This window comes from Daphnia pulex, chromosome 7 (genome assembly GCF_021134715.1).
Source record: "Daphnia pulex isolate KAP4 chromosome 7, ASM2113471v1".
NCBI classification, from domain to species: Eukaryota; Metazoa; Arthropoda; class Branchiopoda; order Diplostraca; family Daphniidae; genus Daphnia; species Daphnia pulex.
The window spans coordinates 4,485,105-4,504,954 of NC_060023.1; the positions used below are offsets into that span (position 1 = coordinate 4,485,105).

The 19,850-nt window shown below is 36.5% G+C and overlaps 28 non-coding genes across 28 annotated transcripts; 23 read left to right on the forward strand and 5 right to left on the reverse strand.

Moving 5' to 3' along the window:
• The first annotated feature begins 331 nt into the window (after positions 1-331).
• Trnac-gca lies at positions 332-403 on the forward strand. Its single transcript has one exon. It is a non-coding gene; the product is annotated as a tRNA-Cys (tRNA).
• An 810-nt stretch (positions 404-1,213) lies between these two features.
• Positions 1,214-1,286, reverse strand: Trnav-uac. Its single transcript has one exon. It is a non-coding gene; the product is annotated as a tRNA-Val (tRNA).
• A 735-nt stretch (positions 1,287-2,021) lies between these two features.
• Trnac-gca lies at positions 2,022-2,093 on the forward strand. Its single transcript has one exon. It is a non-coding gene; the product is annotated as a tRNA-Cys (tRNA).
• An 810-nt stretch (positions 2,094-2,903) lies between these two features.
• On the reverse strand, positions 2,904-2,976 carry Trnav-uac. The gene has a single exon. It is a non-coding gene; the product is annotated as a tRNA-Val (tRNA).
• A 267-nt stretch (positions 2,977-3,243) lies between these two features.
• Positions 3,244-3,315, forward strand: Trnac-gca. Its single transcript has one exon. It is a non-coding gene; the product is annotated as a tRNA-Cys (tRNA).
• Positions 3,316-3,711: 396 nt separating this feature from the next.
• On the forward strand, positions 3,712-3,783 carry Trnac-gca. The gene has a single exon. It is a non-coding gene; the product is annotated as a tRNA-Cys (tRNA).
• Positions 3,784-4,593: 810 nt separating this feature from the next.
• Positions 4,594-4,666, reverse strand: Trnav-uac. The gene has a single exon. It is a non-coding gene; the product is annotated as a tRNA-Val (tRNA).
• Positions 4,667-4,933: 267 nt separating this feature from the next.
• Positions 4,934-5,005, forward strand: Trnac-gca. The gene has a single exon. It is a non-coding gene; the product is annotated as a tRNA-Cys (tRNA).
• Positions 5,006-5,401: 396 nt separating this feature from the next.
• Positions 5,402-5,473, forward strand: Trnac-gca. Its single transcript has one exon. It is a non-coding gene; the product is annotated as a tRNA-Cys (tRNA).
• Positions 5,474-6,282: 809 nt separating this feature from the next.
• Positions 6,283-6,355, reverse strand: Trnav-uac. The gene has a single exon. It is a non-coding gene; the product is annotated as a tRNA-Val (tRNA).
• A 267-nt stretch (positions 6,356-6,622) lies between these two features.
• Positions 6,623-6,694, forward strand: Trnac-gca. Its single transcript has one exon. It is a non-coding gene; the product is annotated as a tRNA-Cys (tRNA).
• Positions 6,695-7,089: 395 nt separating this feature from the next.
• Trnac-gca lies at positions 7,090-7,161 on the forward strand. Its single transcript has one exon. It is a non-coding gene; the product is annotated as a tRNA-Cys (tRNA).
• Positions 7,162-7,971: 810 nt separating this feature from the next.
• Trnav-uac lies at positions 7,972-8,044 on the reverse strand. Its single transcript has one exon. It is a non-coding gene; the product is annotated as a tRNA-Val (tRNA).
• A 267-nt stretch (positions 8,045-8,311) lies between these two features.
• Trnac-gca lies at positions 8,312-8,383 on the forward strand. Its single transcript has one exon. It is a non-coding gene; the product is annotated as a tRNA-Cys (tRNA).
• A 2,842-nt stretch (positions 8,384-11,225) lies between these two features.
• On the forward strand, positions 11,226-11,362 carry Trnal-uaa. Its single transcript has 2 exons — positions 11,226-11,262; positions 11,318-11,362. It is a non-coding gene; the product is annotated as a tRNA-Leu (tRNA).
• A 111-nt stretch (positions 11,363-11,473) lies between these two features.
• Positions 11,474-11,545, forward strand: Trnaa-cgc. Its single transcript has one exon. It is a non-coding gene; the product is annotated as a tRNA-Ala (tRNA).
• Positions 11,546-12,087: 542 nt separating this feature from the next.
• Positions 12,088-12,224, forward strand: Trnal-uaa. The gene is made up of 2 exons: positions 12,088-12,124; positions 12,180-12,224. It is a non-coding gene; the product is annotated as a tRNA-Leu (tRNA).
• Positions 12,225-12,334: 110 nt separating this feature from the next.
• On the forward strand, positions 12,335-12,406 carry Trnaa-cgc. The gene has a single exon. It is a non-coding gene; the product is annotated as a tRNA-Ala (tRNA).
• Positions 12,407-12,940: 534 nt separating this feature from the next.
• Trnal-uaa lies at positions 12,941-13,077 on the forward strand. Its single transcript has 2 exons — positions 12,941-12,977; positions 13,033-13,077. It is a non-coding gene; the product is annotated as a tRNA-Leu (tRNA).
• A 1,630-nt stretch (positions 13,078-14,707) lies between these two features.
• Positions 14,708-14,779, forward strand: Trnaa-cgc. The gene has a single exon. It is a non-coding gene; the product is annotated as a tRNA-Ala (tRNA).
• A 534-nt stretch (positions 14,780-15,313) lies between these two features.
• Positions 15,314-15,450, forward strand: Trnal-uaa. The gene is made up of 2 exons: positions 15,314-15,350; positions 15,406-15,450. It is a non-coding gene; the product is annotated as a tRNA-Leu (tRNA).
• Positions 15,451-16,413: 963 nt separating this feature from the next.
• On the forward strand, positions 16,414-16,485 carry Trnaa-cgc. Its single transcript has one exon. It is a non-coding gene; the product is annotated as a tRNA-Ala (tRNA).
• Positions 16,486-17,027: 542 nt separating this feature from the next.
• On the forward strand, positions 17,028-17,164 carry Trnal-uaa. Its single transcript has 2 exons — positions 17,028-17,064; positions 17,120-17,164. It is a non-coding gene; the product is annotated as a tRNA-Leu (tRNA).
• An 86-nt stretch (positions 17,165-17,250) lies between these two features.
• Trnaa-cgc lies at positions 17,251-17,322 on the forward strand. Its single transcript has one exon. It is a non-coding gene; the product is annotated as a tRNA-Ala (tRNA).
• Positions 17,323-17,856: 534 nt separating this feature from the next.
• Positions 17,857-17,993, forward strand: Trnal-uaa. Its single transcript has 2 exons — positions 17,857-17,893; positions 17,949-17,993. It is a non-coding gene; the product is annotated as a tRNA-Leu (tRNA).
• Positions 17,994-18,103: 110 nt separating this feature from the next.
• Positions 18,104-18,175, forward strand: Trnaa-cgc. The gene has a single exon. It is a non-coding gene; the product is annotated as a tRNA-Ala (tRNA).
• A 533-nt stretch (positions 18,176-18,708) lies between these two features.
• On the forward strand, positions 18,709-18,845 carry Trnal-uaa. Its single transcript has 2 exons — positions 18,709-18,745; positions 18,801-18,845. It is a non-coding gene; the product is annotated as a tRNA-Leu (tRNA).
• An 86-nt stretch (positions 18,846-18,931) lies between these two features.
• On the forward strand, positions 18,932-19,003 carry Trnaa-ugc. The gene has a single exon. It is a non-coding gene; the product is annotated as a tRNA-Ala (tRNA).
• Positions 19,004-19,850: the final 847 nt, after the last annotated feature.

The window sequence follows — 19,850 nt, forward strand, 5'->3', positions numbered from 1 at the left end:
TTGTGTTTATTGAATTTGAAAATCAGCTAACTAAAAATATTTCTACGTATCAGCCTGACTTTTGAAAGTTTGAAAGAAATTCTCATCAGCTTATGGAAACTGATCTGCGTTAAAGCTGTTCAAGAAGTATTATTAAATAACACACAGTTTCTTCACTCAAATAACTGAAATATCTGACGTGGCCTCCTGTTCAATAGAAACTCAATTATTAACCAAATGATTCTTTGTTTGCGCATCCTGTGTGAAACAAAAATTAAAAGATAAGGTTTTTTTCGCAAAATTAATACCTTATAATCCAGAATGTCGAAGGTAAACTCATACAAACATTTATGGGGGTATAGCTCAGTGGTAGAGCGTTCGACTGCAGATCGAAATGTCCCCAGTTCAACCCTGGGTGCCCCCTTATAAAACGGATGTTTATCATTGAGATGTTTTAAAATGAAATATCTTGCGGTTTTCTGCATGCTTATCTGTTTATATGGAAACTTTTGTATCATTTATTTAAAGATTTACATCAAATATATAGTGACAAAACAATAATCACACAATAGAATTATCACTGTATCAGTAGCAGATTTGCGCACAATATAGAAAGAACCTGCCAGGTACGATTATCTCAGCGAAAAATGTAAAACCCCGGTCGTGTGTACAATTGCAATTAATACTTAAGAGTCTCATGCTGTTAAGACTGAGCTAGCCAGGCTCATACAAATCAACGTTGTAATCCAATACTATCTAATATGTCATGGTAAAATGCACTTGGATTATCGCTCGCACTATGGTGATAACTACATCGGTGGTTATGAGGATTTACTGCTAAGATACACATAAGTGATATTCCTATATTTTATCTTTTTACTTTGTATGTAATGAGTGCTAGGATGATAGACTGCATAGTTGTAAAATTATCTCTAGTGATGTAGCATTACCATTTTGCAGTAATCAAGTCAAAACTTCAGCGGTTATTGTTGCGTTAAAAAAGCGCCAGTTTTGACTGCTTTTCGTTGGGATGACACCAGACGGATAGCCAAACAAATACAACTTGGTAGTGGCACCCTCTTAAGTGCACAGACTAGCTAGTTAGCGTGTAAGATTCCTACCGCTCTTCTTCCATTACACATTTAACATAGCAGTACACAAGTCAAGATATTGGCTATTATCGAGAAAGTACAAAAGGAAATGAAATTCCATACTCGGATTAAAGTTGTAAAATTGTTTCCACCCAGGATCGAACTGAGGACCTTCAGCGTGTAAAGCCGATGTGATAACCACTACACTATGGAAACATCAATTTTATAAAGATGGCAAAAAATTTATTTCGCCAAAATCACCATAACATGTTTATGTCCCCCAAATATATAATAAGGATATAGCTGACTTGACCTGAAAGCCACACGATGACTAAATAGGCATCAATTATCGACATTTCGTTTCGTGAAATATCAGAGAAAAGAAATCTAATTTTTAAAAAATATCAATCGATATTTCAGAGTCAGAAACTCTTAATTAAAATGGAGGAATAATACAAATACGCGGTAAAATGTAAAAACTTCGGGGGTATAGCTCAGTGGAAGAGCATTCGACTGCAGATCGAAATGTCCCCGGTTCAACCCCGGATGCCCCCTATTAAGTTGAATCTAATACAGGGAATGAACTATTATTGGGTTTATTCAGTTAAATTGTTTCATTGTTGTGTTTATTGAATTTGAAAATCGGCTCACTAAAAATATTTCTACGTATCAGCCTGACTTTTGAAAGTTTGAAAGAAATTCTCATCAGCTTATGGAAACTGATCTGCGTTAAAGCTGTTCAAGAAGTATTATTTAATAACACACAGTTTCTTCACTCAAATAACTGAAATATCTGACGTGGCCTCCTGTTCAATAGAAACTCAATTATTAACCAAATGATTCTTTGTTTGCGCATCCTGTGTGAAACAAAAATTAAAAGATAAGGTTTTTTTCGCAAAATTAATACCTTATAATCCAGAATGTCGAAGGTAAACTCATACAAACATTTATAGGGGTATAGCTCAGTGGTAGAGCATTCGACTGCAGATCGAAATGTCCCCAGTTCAACCCTGGGTGCCCCCTTATAAAACGGATGTTTATCATTGAGATGTTTAAAAATGAAATATCTTGCGGTTTTCTGCATGCTTATCTGTTTATATGGAAACTTTTGTATCATTTATTTAAAGATTTACATCAAATATATAGTGACAAAACAATAATCACACAATAGAATTATCACTGTATCAGTAGCAGATTTGCGCACAATATAGAAAGAACCTGCCAGGTACGATTATCTCAGCGAAAAATGTAAAACCCCGGTCGTGTGTACAATTGCAATTAATACTTAAGAGTCTCATGCTGTTCCGACTGAGCTAGCCAGGCTCATACAAATCAACGTTGTAATCCAATACTATCTAATATGTCATGGTAAAATGCACTTGGATTATCGCTCGCACTATGGTGATAACTACATCGGTGGTTATGAGGATTTACTGCTAAGATACACATAAGTGATATTCCTATATTTTATCTTTTTACTTTGTATGTAATGAGTGCTAGGATGATAGACTGCATAGTTGTAAAATTATCTCTAGTGATGTAGCATTACCATTTTGCAGTAATCAAGTCAAAACTTCAGCGGTTATTGTTGCGTTAAAAAAGCGCCAGTTTTGACTGCTTTTCGTTGGGATGACACCAGACGGATAGCCAAACAAATACAACTTGGTAGTGGCACCCTCTTAAGTGCACAGACTAGCTAGTTAGCGTGTAAGATTCCTACCGCTCTTCTTCCATTACACATTTAACATAGCAGTACACAAGTCAAGATATTGGCTATTATCGAGAAAGTACAAAAGGAAATGAAATTCCATACTCGGATTAAAGTTGTAAAATTGTTTCCACCCAGGATCGAACTGAGGACCTTCAGCGTGTAAAGCCGACGTGATAACCACTACACTATGGAGACGTCAATTACATAAAGATGGCAAAAAATTTAATTCGCCAAAATCACCATAACATGTTTATGTCCCCCAAATATATAATAAGGATATAGCTGACTTGACCTGAAAGCCACACGATGACTAAATAGGCATCAATTATCGACATTTCGTTTCGTGAAATATCAGAGAAAAGAAATCTAATTTTTAAAAAATATCAATCGATATTTCAGAGTCAGAAACTCTTAATTAAAATGAAGGAATAATACAAATACGCGGTAAAATGTAAAAATATCGGGGGTATAGCTCAGTGGAAGAGCATTCGACTGCAGATCGAAATGTCCCCGGTTCAACCCCGGATGCCCCCTATTAAGTTGAATCTAATACAGGGAATGAACTATTATTGGGTTTATTCAGTTAAATTGTTTCATTGTTGTGTTTATTGAATTTGAAAATCAGCTAACTAAAAATATTTCTACGTATCAGCCTGACTTTTGAAAGTTTGAAAGAAATTCTCATCAGCTTATGGAAACTGATCTGCGTTAAAGCTGTTCAAGAAGTATTATTAAATAACACACAGTTTCTTCACTCAAATAACTGAAATATCTGACGTGGCCTCCTGTTCAATAGAAACTCAATTATTAACCAAATGATTCTTTGTTTGCGCATCCTGTGTGAAACAAAAATTAAAAGATAAGGTTTTTTTCGCAAAATTAATACCTTATAATCCAGAATGTCGAAGGTAAACTCATACAAACATTTATGGGGGTATAGCTCAGTGGTAGAGCATTCGACTGCAGATCGAAATGTCCCCAGTTCAACCCTGGGTGCCCCCTTATAAAACGGATGTTTATCATTGAGATGTTTTAAAATGAAATATCTTGCGGTTTTCTGCATGCTTATCTGTTTATATGGAAACTTTTGTATCATTTATTTAAAGATTTACATCAAATATATAGTGACAAAACAATAATCACACAATAGAATTATCACTGTATCAGTAGCAGATTTGCGCACAATATAGAAAGAACCTGCCAGGTACGATTATCTCAGCGAAAAATGTAAAACCCCGGTCGTGTGTACAATTGCAATTAATACTTAAGAGTCTCATGCTGTTCCGACTGAGCTAGCCAGGCTCATACAAATCAACGTTGTAATCCAATACTATCTAATATGTCATGGTAAAATGCACTTGGATTATCGCTCGCACTATGGTGATAACTACATCGGTGGTTATGAGGATTTACTGCTAAGATACACATAAGTGATATTCCTATATTTTATCTTTTTACTTTGTATGTAATGAGTGCTAGGATGATAGACTGCATAGTTGTAAAATTATCTCTAGTGATGTAGCATTACCATTTTGCAGTAATCAAGTCAAAACTTCAGCGGTTATTGTTGCGTTAAAAAAGCGCCAGTTTTGACTGCTTTTCGTTGGGATGACACCAGACGGATAGCCAAACAAATACAACTTGGTAGTGGCACCCTCTTAAGTGCACAGACTAGCTAGTTAGCGTGTAAGATTCCTACCGCTCTTCTTCCATTACACATTTAACATAGCAGTACACAAGTCAAGATATTGGCTATTATCGAGAAAGTACAAAAGGAAATGAAATTCCATACTCGGATTAAAGTTGTAAAATTGTTTCCACCCAGGATCGAACTGAGGACCTTCAGCGTGTAATGCCGACGTGATAACCACTACACTATGGAAACGTCAATTACATAAAGATGGCAAAAAATTTAATTCGCCAAAATCACCATAACATGTTTATGTCCCCCAAATATATAATAAGGATATAGCTGACTTGACCTGAAAGCCACACGATGACTAAATAGGCATCAATTATCGACATTTCGTTTCGTGAAATATCAGAGAAAAGAAATCTAATTTTTAAAAAATATCAATCGATATTTCAGAGTCAGAAACTCTTAATTAAAATGAAGGAATAATACAAATACGCGGTAAAATGTAAAAATATCGGGGGTATAGCTCAGTGGAAGAGCATTCGACTGCAGATCGAAATGTCCCCGGTTCAACCCCGGATGCCCCCTATTAAGTTGAATCTAATACAGGGAATGAACTATTATTGGGTTTATTCAGTTAAATTGTTTCATTGTTGTGTTTATTGAATTTGAAAATCAGCTAACTAAAAATATTTCTACGTATCAGCCTGACTTTTGAAAGTTTGAAAGAAATTCTCATCAGCTTATGGAAACTGATCTGCGTTAAAGCTGTTCAAGAAGTATTATTAAATAACACACAGTTTCTTCACTCAAATAACTGAAATATCTGACGTGGCCTCCTGTTCAATAGAAACTCAATTATTAACCAAATGATTCTTTGTTTGCGCATCCTGTGTGAAACAAAAATTAAAAGATAAGGTTTTTTTCGCAAAATAAATACCTTATAATCCAGAATGTCGAAGGTAAACTCATACAAATATTTATGGGGGTATAGCTCAGTGGTAGAGCATTCGACTGCAGATCGAAATGTCCCCAGTTCAACCCTGGGTGCCCCCTTATAAAACGGATATTCATCAGTGAGATGTTTTAAATTAAATAACTTGCGGTTTTCTGCATGCTTACCTGTTTATATGGAAACTTTTGTATCATTTATTTAAAGATTTACATCAAATATATAGTGACAAAACAATAATCACACCATAGAATTATCACTGTATCAGTAGCAGATTTGCGCACAATATAGAAAGAACCTGCCAGGTACGATTATCTCAGCGAAAAATGTAAAACCCCGGTCGTGTGTACAATTGCAATTAATACTTAAGAGTCTCATGCTGTTCCGACTGAGCTAGCCAGGCTCATACAAATCAACTTTGTAATCCAATACTATCTAATATGTCATGGTAAAATGCACTTGGATTATCGCTCGCACTATGGTGATAACTACATCGGTGGTTATGAGGATTTACTGCTAAGATACACATAAGTGATATTCCTATATTTTATCTTTTTACTTTGTATGTAATGAGTGCTAGGATGATAGACTGCATAGTTGTAAAATTATCTCTAGTGATGTAGCATTACCATTTTGCAGTAATCAAGTCAAAACTTCAGCGGTTATTGTTGCGTTAAAAAAGCGCCAGTTTTGACTGCTTTTCGTTGGGATGACACCAGACGGATAGCCAAACAAATACAACTTGGTAGTGGCACCCTCTTAAGTGTACAGACTAGCTAGTTAGCGTGTAAGATTCCTACCGCTCTTCTTCCATTACACATTTTACATAGCAGTACACAAGTCCAGATATTTGCTATTATCGAGAAAGTACAGAAGGAAATGAAATTCCATACTCGGATTAAAGTTGTAAAATTGTTTCCACCCAGGATCGAACTGAGGACTTTCAGCGTGTAAAGCCGACGTGATAACCACTACACTATGGAAACGTCAATTTTATAAAGATGGCAAAAAATTTATTTCGCCAAAATCACCATAACATGTTTATGTCCCCCAAATATATAATAAGGATATAGCTGACTTGACCTGAAAGCCACACGATGACTAAATAGGCATCAATTATCGACATTTCGTTTCGTGAAATATCAGAGAAAAGAAATCTAATTTTTAAAAAATATCAATCGATATTTCAGAGTCAGAAACTCTTAATTAAAATGGAGGAATAATACAAATACGCGGTAAAATGTAAAAACTTCGGGGGTATAGCTCAGTGGAAGAGCATTCGACTGCAGATCGAAATGTCCCCGGTTCAACCCCGGATGCCCCCTATTAAGTTGAATCTAATACAGGGAATGAACTATTATTGGGTTTATTCAGTTAAATTGTTTCATTGTTGTGTTTATTGAATTTGAAAATCAGCTCACTAAAAATATTTCTACGTATCAGCCTGACTTTTGAAAGTTTGAAAGAAATTCTCATCAGCTTATGGAAACTGATCTGCGTTAAAGCTGTTCAAGAAGTATTATTTAATAACACACAGTTTCTTCACTCAAATAACTGAAATATCTGACGTGGCCTCCTGTTCAATAGAAACTCAATTATTAACCAAATGATTCTTTGTTTGCGCATCCTGTGTGAAACAAAAATTAAAAGATAAGGTTTTTTCGCAAAATTAATACCTTATAATCCAGAATGTCGAAGGTAAACTCATACAAACATTTATGGGGGTATAGCTCAGTGGTAGAGCATTCGACTGCAGATCGAAATGTCCCCAGTTCAACCCTGGGTGCCCCCTTATAAAACGGATATTCATCATTGAGATGTTTTAAAATGAAATAACTTGCGGTTTTCTGCATGCTTACCTGTTTATATGGAAACTTTTGTATCATTTATTTAAAGATTTACATCAAATATATAGTGACAAAACAATAATCACACCATAGAATTATCACTGTATCAGTAGCAGATTTGCGCACAATATAGAAAGAACCTGCCAGGTACGATTATCTCAGCGAAAAATGTAAAATCCCGGTCGTGTGTACAATTGCAATTAATACTTAAGAGTCTCATGCTGTTCCGACTGAGCTAGCCAGGCTCATACAAATCAACGTTGTAATCCAATACTATCTAATATGTCATGGTAAAATGCACTTGGATTATCGCTCGCACTATGGTGATAACTACATCGGTGGTTATGAGGATTTACTGCTAAGATACACATAAGTGATATTCCTATATTTTATCTTTTTACTTTGTATGTAATGAGTGCTAGGATGATAGACTGCATAGTTGTAAAATTATCTCAAGTGATGTAACATTACCATTTTGCAGTAATCAAGTCAAAACTTCAGCGGTTATTGTTGCGTTAAAAAAGCGCCAGTTTTGACTGCTTTTCGTTGGGATGACACCAGACGGATAGCCAAACAAATACAACTTGGTAGTGGCACCCTCTTAAGTGTACAGACTAGCTAGTTAGCGTGTAAGATTCCTACCGCTCTTCTTCCATTACACATTTTACATAGCAGTACACAAGTCCAGATATTGGCTATTATCGAGAAAGTACAGAAGGAAATGAAATTCCATACTCGGATTAAAGTTGTAAAATTGTTTCCTCCCAGGATCGAACTGAGGACCTTCAGCGTGTAAAGCCGACGTGATAACCACTACACTATGGAAACATCAATTTTGTAAAGATGGCAAAAAAATTATTTCGCCAAAATCACCATAACATGTTTATGTCCCCCAAATATATAATAAGGATATAACTGACTTGACCTGAAAGCCACACGATGACTAAATAGGCATCAATTATCGACATTTCGTTTCGTGAAATATCAGAGAAAAGAAATCTAATTTTAAAAAAATATCAATCGATATTTCAGAGTCAGAAACTCTTAATTAAAATGGAGGAATAATACAAATACGCGGTAAAATGTAAAAATATCGGGGGTATAGCTCAGTGGAAGAGCATTCGACTGCAGATCGAAATGTCCCCGGTTCAACCCCGGATGCCCCCTATTAAGTTGAATCTAATACAGGGAATGAACTATTATTGGGTTTATTCAGTTAAATTGTTTCATTGTTGTGTTTATTGAATTTGAAAATCAGCTCACTAAAAATATTTCTACGTATCAGCCTGACTTTTGAAAGTTTGAAAGAAATTCTCATCAGCTTATGGAAACTGATCTGCGTTAAAGCTGTTCAAGAAGTATTATTTAATAACACACAGTTTCTTCACTCAAATAACTGAAATATCTGACGTGGCCTCCTGTTCAATAGAAACTCAATTATTAACCAAATGATTCTTTGTTTGCGCATCCTGTGTGAAACAAAAATTAAAAGATAAGGTTTTTTCGCAAAATTAATACCTTATAATCCAGAATGTCGAAGGTAAACTCATAAAAACATTTATGGGGGTATAGCTCAGTGGTAGAGCATTCGACTGCAGATCGAAATATTCCCAGTTTAAACCTGGGTGCCCCCTTATAAAATGGATGTTCATCATTGAGATGTTTTTAAATGAAATAACTTGCGGTTTTCTGCATGCTTACCTGTTTATATGGAAACTTTTGTATCATTTATTTAAAGATTTACATCAAATATATAGTGACAAAACAATAATCACACAATAGAATTATCACTGTATCAGTAGTAGATTTGCGCACAATATAGAAAGAACCTGCCAGGTACGATTATCTCAGCGAAAAATGTAAAACCCCGGTCGTGTGTACAATTGCAATTAATACTTAAGAGTCTCATGCTGTTCCGACTGAGCTAGCCAGGCTCATACAAATCAACGTTGTAATCCAATACTATCTAATATGTCATGGTAAAATGCACTTGGATTATCGCTCGCACTATGGTGATAACTACATCGGTGGTTATGAGGATTTACTGCTAAGATACACATAAGTGATATTCCTATATTTTATCTTTTTACTTTGTATGTAATGAGTGCTAGGATGATAGACTGCATAGTTGTAAAATTATCTCTAGTGATGTAACATTACCATTTTGCAGTAATCAAGTCAAAACTTCAGTGGTTATTGTTGCGTTAAAAAAGCGCCAGTTTTGACTGCTTTTCGTTGGGATGACACCAGACGGATAGCCAAACAAATACAACTTGGTAGTGGCACCCGTTTAAGTGTACAGACTAGCTAGTTAGCGTGTAAGATTCCTACCGCTCTTCTTCCATTACACATTTTACATAGCAGTACACAAGTCCAGATATTGGCTATTATCGAGAAAGTACAATAGGAAATGAAATTCTATACTCGGTTTAAAGTTGTAAAATTCTATGGAAACGTCAATTACATAAAGATGGCAAAAAATTTATTTCGCCAAAATCACCATAACATGTTTATGTCCCCCAAATATATAATAAGGATATAGCTGACTTGACCTGAAAGCCACACGATGAAAAAATAGGCATCAATTATCGACATTTCGTTTCGTGAAATATCAGAGAAAAGAAATCCAATTTTTAAAAAATACAAGATTCCTTCGGTAATATCCTTCGGTAATTTTTTTAAACGTTAAAGAGACAGAAAATAAAGGTTATGGTAGATTAATACATACTATAACGTTTGGAAAATTCTGTTTCCCTTTATTCTCTTTCATAATTGATTCTTTATAACTAATTGACTAATAATCTGTTAATATTATGAGTGGTGCGACTTAGGAGTGGCGGAGGCTTCGCCCCGCCACCCCACGTCGCACTTCACGTTTAGATTCAGTTTTAGCAACATTTATTACTATAAAAACATGGAATTGGAAAAATTATTAGTTACATATTAACTATAAAGAATTGGATGTGCTATTATAGCAGTTAGATTAAACCACCGCTGAAAAATCTTAATTCAGGCATATAACCTAAGTGTTTTATGACCGGTTCCAAAATCGATACCGATGGTAGCGTCGCTAGTGATATTACCATAGCTTTACTTCGTCTTTCGTTACATTGTTTGGTGTACACACCAACCTGACCACGCTTTCCCTTAAATCTTACGTCAATGTTGGACTAATGGTTAGCAACCCGGGCTGCCACTCGTATGGTTCGGAGTTCGAAACTCGAACAAGCCATTTAGGAAATTTAAATTAGTAACTTTTGAAAAATTATACTTAAAAAACTTTCGGAGGATCTTCCACTTCTTTTGGAAGTGGAAGATCTGTGGTAACTCTTCACGACCGCCAAAAGATCTTGATGACTGTGGAGAGGACAAGGGAAGAAGAGAGAGATGACCCGGAGCTTCAAAATGAGTATGATCAAACATTTTTAAAATGTTCCTCAACTTCCTGGTTGATGACTAACTGTCGATCATCATCATCAAGATCATCATTTATTAAAAACAGTTAACAAAAAGAGGCAATAATAAGAACAATAAAGACGAAATCGAACAAGAACAATAAAAATCAAATCAAATATCATCAAAATATCAATATCATATCATCAAAACTTGTCTTGCTAGGGAAGATTCAAACTTTTTTTCTTTTTTTTAACACTGCTGAGCACTCACTGCACTGACAGTTGGAAGGTTAAGCAAACAAAAGCGAATTCACTGCCTAGGATTCGGCAACCAGCTAGGTAACAAGTACGCAAATTAAATTTTTAAAACAGTAATGAAAACAAATGAAACCCCGTTACGACATGTATCAAATTTTGACAGAATTATGTACAAAATTTGGTTACGATTGGTCATTCAGGGAAGAAACGTATAAAGGATAACTAAATGGACATTAAACCCTCTGAATTTCACTACTAGCTACTACTACCCTACCCCCTATACCCCACACCCTATATTGATAAGGACCTTCGTATATAAATATACCTAAGAGATAAGTAGTCATTGCGTTAACAATGTCAAGATGGCCGAGTGGTTAAGGCGCCAGACTTAAGATACTAATTCAAATAATAGATTAATAGGTAATCTTGTGAAATCAGTTACTTGGCATTCTGGTCTTCGAAGAAGGCGTGGGTTCGTACCCCACTCTTGACAAAACCTTCCTTTCAAGTTTTATTCTTTTTCACTTTAAATCTTCTTCTCCATTGAAAACACAAACGTGTCACAATCGTTAACAGTCACTCAAAGCAAACGAGCATAAGTTAAGGGGTTGTAACTCAGAGGTAGAGTGCTCGCTTCGCATGTGAGAAGACCGGAGTTCAATCCTCCGCAACTTCAAGGTTTTGCAAATAATCGAGTGTTAAAAAGCAAGTATCAAGAACATACTGGTAGTCTCGATTTTTAAGGGGTTGTAACTCAGTGGTAGAGTGATCGCTTTGCATGCGAAAAGCTTGGAGTTCAATCATCCGCAACTCCATACTATAATCACTTTCATTTTGATCATTTTGATAAAAGGACCATTGTCAGGTCTGCCAACAGAATGAAACTACATTCCACATTCCTACGAATATCTCGTGAAAAGTGTAAATACCCAGTGATCAAACAAGTACCTTGCAAAACGACAGGGCATAATCTTTCTTATCGTTCTTTTTCTTCTACTGGTAGTAATCGGCTTTTGTCGTGCCAGCGGTATTTTCTGACGGCCATTCGGTTGTGGCACTGTCGATTAAACCTGCAATGATCCTCTAAAATTGAACAGAAAAGCATATAATTGCCATTAATTATTGATATTTTTCCCTGTCATTGTTACAATTGTGTGGTCTTCTCAATACACCTAGTTTACGCCACATTGCAATATAAGTAGTCATTGCGTTAACAATGTCAAGATTGCCGAATGGTTAAGGCGCCAGACTTAAGATTCTAATTCAAATAATAGATTAATAGGTAATCTTGTAAAATCCGTTACTTGGCATTCTGGTCTTCAAAGAAGGCGTGGGTTCGAACCCCACTCTTGACAAAACCTTCCTTTCAAGTTTTATTCTTTTTACTTAAAATCTTTTTCTCCATTGAAAACACATACGTGTCGCAATCGTGAAAAGTCACTCAAAGCAAACGAATAATTGTTAAGGGGTTGTAACTCAGAGGTAGAGTGCTCGCTTCGCATGTGAGAAGACCGGAGTTCAATCCTCCGCAGCTCCAAGGTTTTGAAAATAATCGAGTGTTAAAAAGCAAGTATCAAGAACATACTGCTAGTCTCGATTTTCAAGTGGTTGTAACTCAGTGGTAGAGAGTTTGCTTTGAATGCGAAAAGCCCGGAGTTCAATCCTCCGCAACTCCATAGTATAAACCCTTTCATTTTGAAAAAAAAGACCATTGTCAGGTCTGCCAACAGAATGAAACCACATTCCACATTCCTACGAATATCTCGTGAAAAGTGTAAATACCCAGTGATCAAACAAGTACCTTGCAAAACGATAGGGCATAATCTTTCTTATCGTTCTTTTTCTTCTACTGGTAGAAATCGGCTTTTGTCGTGCCAGCGGTATTTTCTTACGGCCATTCGGTTGTGGCACTGTCGATTAAACCTGCCATGATCCTCTAAAATTGAACAGAAAAGCATATAATTGCCATTAATTATTGATATTTTTCCCTGTCATTGTTACAATTGTGTGCTCTTCTCAATACACCTAGTTTACGCCACATTGCAATATAAGTAGTCATTGCGATAACAATGTCAAGATGGCCGAGTGGTTAAGTCGCCAGACTTAAGATACAAAATCAAATAATAGATTAATAGGTAATCTTGTTAAATCCGTTATTTGGCATTCTGGTCTTCGAGAAAGGCGTGGGTTCGAACCCCACTCTTGACAAAACCTTCCTTTCAAGTTTTATTCTTTTTACTTACATACGTGTCGCAATCGTTAAAAGTCACTCAAAGCAAACGAATCAATATTAAGGGGTTGTAACTCAGTGGTAGAGGGTTTGCTTTGCATGCGAAAAGCCCGGAGTTCAATCCATAGTACAAACACTTTCATTTTGAAAATAAAGACCATTGTCAGGTCTGCCAACAGAATGAAACCACATTCCACATTCTTACGAATATCTCGTGAAAAGTGTAAATACCCAGTGATCAAACAAGTACTTGCAAAACGATAGGGCATAATCTTTCTTATCGTTCTTTTTCTTCTACTGGTAGAAACCGGCTTTTGTCGTCCCAGTGGTATTTTCTGACGGCCATTCAGTTGTGGCACTGTCGATTAAACCTGCAATGATCCTCTAAAATTGAACAGAAAAGCATACAATTGCCATTAATTATTGATATTTTTCCCTGTCATTGTTACAATTGTGTGCTCTTCTCAATACACCTAGTTTACGCCACATTGCAATATAAGTAGTCATTGCGTTAACAATGTCAAGATTGCCGAATGGTTAAGGCGTCAGACTTAAGATTCTAATTCAAATAATTGCGAGCCCGAAGGGCGAAGCTAATAATCTCATACGCAGAAAAAAAAAGCCATGTCTATTTGTCTGTATGTATGTATGTATGTAACGCTCCATAGCTCGGGCTTTTTACGACACATTTCAGACTTTTTTGTCTTAAAAATTACACAAAAAATATGTGGTGCGACCAGAACAAAAATAATTTTATTTACTTAATTAGTTCTCCCGTAATTAATGAAAAACTGTTAAAATAATTGTTTAACGACTGGTGACATCTTGCGGTGGCGACTACAACTTTTTTACTTAATGACTGGTGACATCTTGCGGTGGCGACTACAACTTTTTTACCTTAGGTTTAAATTCCACTTTCCATACTTAACGTGCTTGTCATTTACTTAACGTTTTAAGTTTAAAATAACGTGTTAAGTTTAAATTTAATTCTTTCTTGTCGAATATTTTTTATTGAAATATATACGTTAAACATGATTAAAAAACACCAGATGTTCATAGCATCGCCGTGATGACGCAATCTTTGATGACCCAACCATGACGCAATAACCAGATTTGATTTGTATTTCAGTTTTGCAGCTATTAAACTTAAAGATGGTTATTTTTAAATTCAATTATTGAACTTTATGTGTAAAAATAGGTACATTTGAGTTGAGAAAACTAAACGTAAATAACTTGCAAGGATATTGGACTGTGACAGAAAAACCCCTTTTAAAACCAAAAAGTATGTGAAGAAAAGTGTGAATTGTGAATAAGTCCGACTTAACAATAGGCCCTGAATTTATCATTTAAGACAGTTTTCAACTGGCTTACGACTATCCCTTCGCGGCGAGCTGATAAGCTTGTTTCTCTATCTTAAATTAATAGGTAATCTTGTAAAATCCGTTACTTGGCATTCTGGTCTTCGAAGAAGGCGTGGGTTCGAACCCCACTCTTGACAAAACCTTCCTTTCAAGTTTTATTCTTTTTACTTAAAATCTTCTTCTCCATTGAAAACACATACGTGTCGCAATCGTGAAAAGTCACTCAAAGCAAACGAACAATTGTTAAGGGGTTGTAACTCAGAGGTAGAGTGCTCGCTTCGCATGTGAGAAGACCGGAGTTCAATCCTCCGCAGCCCCAAGCTCTTGCAAATAATCGAGTGTTAAAAAGCAAGTATCAGGAACATACTGGTAGTATCGATTTTCAAGGGGTTGTAACTCAGTGGTAGAGTGATCGCTTTGCATGCGAAAAGCTTGGAGTTCAATCATCCGCAACTCCATACTATAATCACTTTCATTTTGATAAAAAGGACCATTGTCAGGTCTGCCAACAGAATGAAACTACATTCCACATTCCTACGAATATCTCGTGAAAAGTGTAAATACCCAGTGATCAAACAAGTACCTTGCAAAACGATAGGGCATAATCTTTCTTATCGTTCTTTTTCTTCTACTGGTAGAAATCGGCTTTTGTCGTGCCAGCGGTATTTTCTGACGGCCATTCGGTTGTGGCACTGTCGATTAAGCCTGCCATGATCCTCTAAAATTGAACAGAAAAGCATATAATTGCCATTAATTATTGATATTTTTCCCTGTCATTGTTACAATTGTGTGCTCTTCTCAATACACCTAGTTTACGCCACATTGCAATATAAGTAGTCATTGCGTTAACAATGTCAAGATTGCCGAATGGTTAAGGCGTCAGACTTAAGATTCTAATTCAAATAATAGATTAATAGGTAATCTTGTAAAATCCGTTACTTGGCATTCTGGTCTTCGAAGAAGGCGTGGGTTCGATCCCCACTCTTGACAAAACCTTCCTTTCAAGTTTTATTCTTTTTACTTAAAATCTTCTTCTCCATTGAAAACACATACGTGTCGCAATCGTGAAAAGTCACTCAAAGCAAACGAACAATTGTTAAGGGGTTGTAACTTAGAGGTAGAGTGCTCGCTTCGCATGTGAGAAGACCGGAGTTCAATCCTCCGCAGCTCCAAGGTTTTGCAAATAATCGAGTGTTAAAAAGCAAGTATCAGGAACATACTGGTAGTCTCGATTTTCAAGGGGTTGTAACTCAGTGGTAGAGTGATCGCTATGCTTGCGAAAAGCTTGGAGTTCAATCATCCGCAACTCCATACTATAATCACTTTCATTTTGATAAAAAGGACCATTGTCAGGTCTGCCAACAGAATGAAACTGCATTCCACATTCCTACGAATATCTCGTGAAAAGTGTAAATACCCAGTGATCAAACAAGTACCTTGCAAAACGATAGGGCATAATCTTTCTTATCGTTCTTTTTCTTCTACTAGTAGAAATCGGCTTTTGTCGTGCCAGCGGTATTTTCTGACGGCCATTCGGTTGTGGCACTGTCGATTAAGCCTGCCATGATCCTCTAAAATTGAACAGAAAAGCATATAATTGCCATTAATTATTGATATTTTTCCCTGTCATTGTTACAATTGTGTGCTCTTCTCAATACACCTAGTTTACGCCACATTGCAATAAAAGTAGTCATTGCGTTAACAATGTCAAGATTGCCGAATGGTTAAGGCGCCAGACTTAAGATTCTAATTCAAATAATAGATTAATAGGTAATCTTGTAAAATCCGTTACTTGGCATTCGGGTCTTCAAAGAAGGCGTGGGTTCGAACCCCACTCTTGGCAAAACCTTCCTTTCAAGTTTTATTCTTTTTACTTAAAATCTTTTTCTCCATTGAAAACACATACGTGTCGCAATCGTGAAAAGTCACTCAAAGCAAACGAACAACTTTTAAGGGGTTGTAACTCAGAGGTAGAGTGCTCGCTTCGCATGTGAGAAGACCGGAGTTCAATCCTCCGCAACTCCAAGCTTTTGCAAATAATCAAGTGTTAAAAAGCAAGTATCAGGAACATACTGGAAGTATCGATTTTCAAGGGGTTGTAACTCAGTGGTAGAGTGATCGCTTTGCATGCGAAAAGCTTCGAGTTCAATCATCCGCAACTCCATACTATAATCACTTTCATTTTGATCATTTTGATAAAAGAACCATTGTCAGGTCTGCCAACAGAATGAAACTGCATTCCACATTCCTACGAATATCTCGTGAAAAGTGTAAATACCCAGTGATCAAACAAGTACCTTGCAAAACAATAGGGCATAATCTTTCTTATCGTTCTTTTTCTTCTACTGGTAGAAATCGGCTTTTGTCTTGCCAGCGGTATTTTCTGACGGCCATTCGGTTGTGGCACTGTCGATTAAACCTGCCATGATCCTCTAAAATTGAACAGAAAAGCATATAATTGCCATTAATTATTGATATTTTTCCCTGTCATTGTTACAATTGTGTGCTCTTCTCAATACACATAGTTTACGCCACATTGCAATATAAGTAGTCATTGCGATAACAATGTCAAGATGGCCGAGTGGTTAAGGCGCCAGACTTAAGATACAAAATCAAATAATAGATTAATAGGTAATCTTGTTAAATCCGTTATTTGGCATTCTGGTCTTCGAGAAAGGCGTGGGTTCGAACCCCACTCTTGACAAAACCTTCCTTTCAAGTTTTATTCTTTTTACTTACATACGTGTCGCAATCGTGAAAAGTCACTCAAAGCAAACGAACAATTTTTAAGGGGTTGTAACTCAGAGGTAGAGTGCTCGCTTCGCATGTGAGAAGACCGGAGTTCAATCCTCCGCAGCTCCAAGGTTTTGCAAATAATCGAGTGTTAAAAAGCAAGTATCAGGAACATACTGGTAGTCTCGATTTTCAAGGGGTTTTAACTCAGTGGTAGAGTGATCGCTATGCATGCGAAAAGCTTGGAGTTCAATCATCCGCAACTCCATACTATAATCACTTTCATTTTGATAAAAAGGACCATTGTCAGGTCTGCCAACAGAATGAAACTGCATTCCACATTCCTACGCATATCTCGTGAAAAGTGTAAATACCCAGTGATCAAACAAGTACCTTGCAAAACGATAGGGCATAATCTTTCTTATCGTTCTTTTTCTTCTACTGGTAGAAATCGGCTTTTGTCGTGCCAGCGGTATTTTCTTACGGCCATTCGGTTGTGGCACTGTCGATTAAACCTGCAATGATCCTCTAAAATTGAACAGAAAAGCATACAATTGCCATTAATTATCGATATTTTTCCCTGTCATTGTTACAATTGTGTGCTCTTCTCAATACACCTAGTTTACGCCACATTGCAATATAAGTAGTCATTGCGTTAACAATGTCAAGATTGCCGAATGGTTAAGGCGTCAGACTTAAGATTCTAATTCAAATAATAGATTAATAGGTAATCTTGTAAAATCCGTTACTTGGCATTCTGGTCTTCGAAGAAGGCGTGGGTTCGAACCCCACTCTTGACAAAACCTTCCTTTCAAGTTTTATTCTTTTTACTTAAAATCTTCTTCTCCATTGAAAACACATACGTGTCGCAATCGTGAAAAGTCACTCAAAGCAAACGAAAAATTGTTAAGGGGTTGTAACTCAGAGGTAGAGTGCTCGCTTCGCATGTGAGAAGACCGGAGTTCAATCCTCCGCAGCCCCAAGCTCTTGCAAATAATCGAGTGTCAAAAAGCAAGTAACAGGAACATACTGGTAGTCTCGATTTTCAAGGGGTTGTAACTCAGTGGTAGAGTGATCGCTTTGCATGCGAAAAGCTTGGAGTTCAATCATCCGCAACTCCATAGTATAAACACTTTCATTTTGAAAAAAAAGACCATTGTCAGGTCTGCCAACAGAATGAAACCACATTCCACATTCTTACGAATATCTCGTGAAAAGTGTAAATACCCAGTGATCAAACAAGTACTTGCAAAACGATAGGGCATAATCTTTCTTATCGTTCTTTTTCTTCTACTGGTAGAAACCGGCTTTTGTCGTCCCAGTGGTATTTTCTGACGGCCATTCGGTTGTGGCACTGTCGATTAAACCTGCCATGATCCTCTAAAATTGAACAGAAAAGCATATAATTGCCATTAATTATTGATACTTTTCCCTGTCATTGTTACAATTGTGTGCTCTTCTCAATACACCTAGTTTACGCCACATTGCAATATAAGTAGTCATTGCGATAACAATGTCAAGATGGCCGAGTGGTTAAGGCGCCAGACTTAAGATACAAAATCAAATAATAGATTAATAGGTAATCTTGTTAAATCCGTTATTTGGCATTCTGGTCTTCGAGAAAGGCGTGGGTTCGAACCCCACTCTTGACAAAACCTTCCTTTCAAGTTTTATTCTTTTTACTTACATACGTGTCGCAATCGTTAAAAGTCACTCAAAGCAAACGAATTAATATTAAGGGGTTGTAACTCAGTGGTAGAGTGTTCGCTTTGCATGCGAAAAGCCCGGAGTTCAATCCTCCGCAACTCCATAGTACAAACACTTTCTTTTTGAAAAAAAATACCATTGTCAGGTCTGCCAACAGAATGAAACCACATTCCACATTCTTACGAATATCTCGTGAAAAGTGTAAATACCCAGTGATCAAACAAGTACTTGCAAAACGATAGGGCATAATCTTTCTTATCGTTCTTTTTCTTCTACTGGTAGAAACCGGCTTTTGTCGTCCCAGTGGTATTTTCTGACGGCCATTCGGTTGTGGCACTGTCGATTAAACCTGCAATGATCCTCTAAAATTGAACAGAAAAGCATACAATTGCCATTAATTATTGATATTTTTCCCTGTCATTGTTACAATTGTGTGCTCTTCTCAATACACCTAGTTTACGCCACATTGCAATATAAGTAGTCATTGCGTTAACAATGTCAAGATTGCCGAATGGTTAAGGCGTCAGACTTAAGATTCTAATTCAAATAATTGCGAGCCCGAAGGGCGAAGCTAATAATCTCATACGCAGAAAAAAAAAGCCATGTCTATTTGTCTGTATGTATGTATGTATGTAACGCTCCATAGCTCGGGCTTTTTACGACACATTTCAGACTTTTTTGTCTTAAAAATTACACAAAAAATATGTGGTGCGACCAGAACAAAAATAATTTTATTTACTTAATTAGTTCTCCCGTAATTAATGAAAAACTGTTAAAATAATTGTTTAACGACTGGTGACATCTTGCGGTGGCGACTACAACTTTTTTACTTAATGACTGGTGACATCTTGCGGTGGCGACTACAACTTTTTTACCTTAGGTTTAAATTCCACTTTCCATACTTAACGTGCTTGTCATTTACTTAACGTTTTAAGTTTAAAATAACGTGT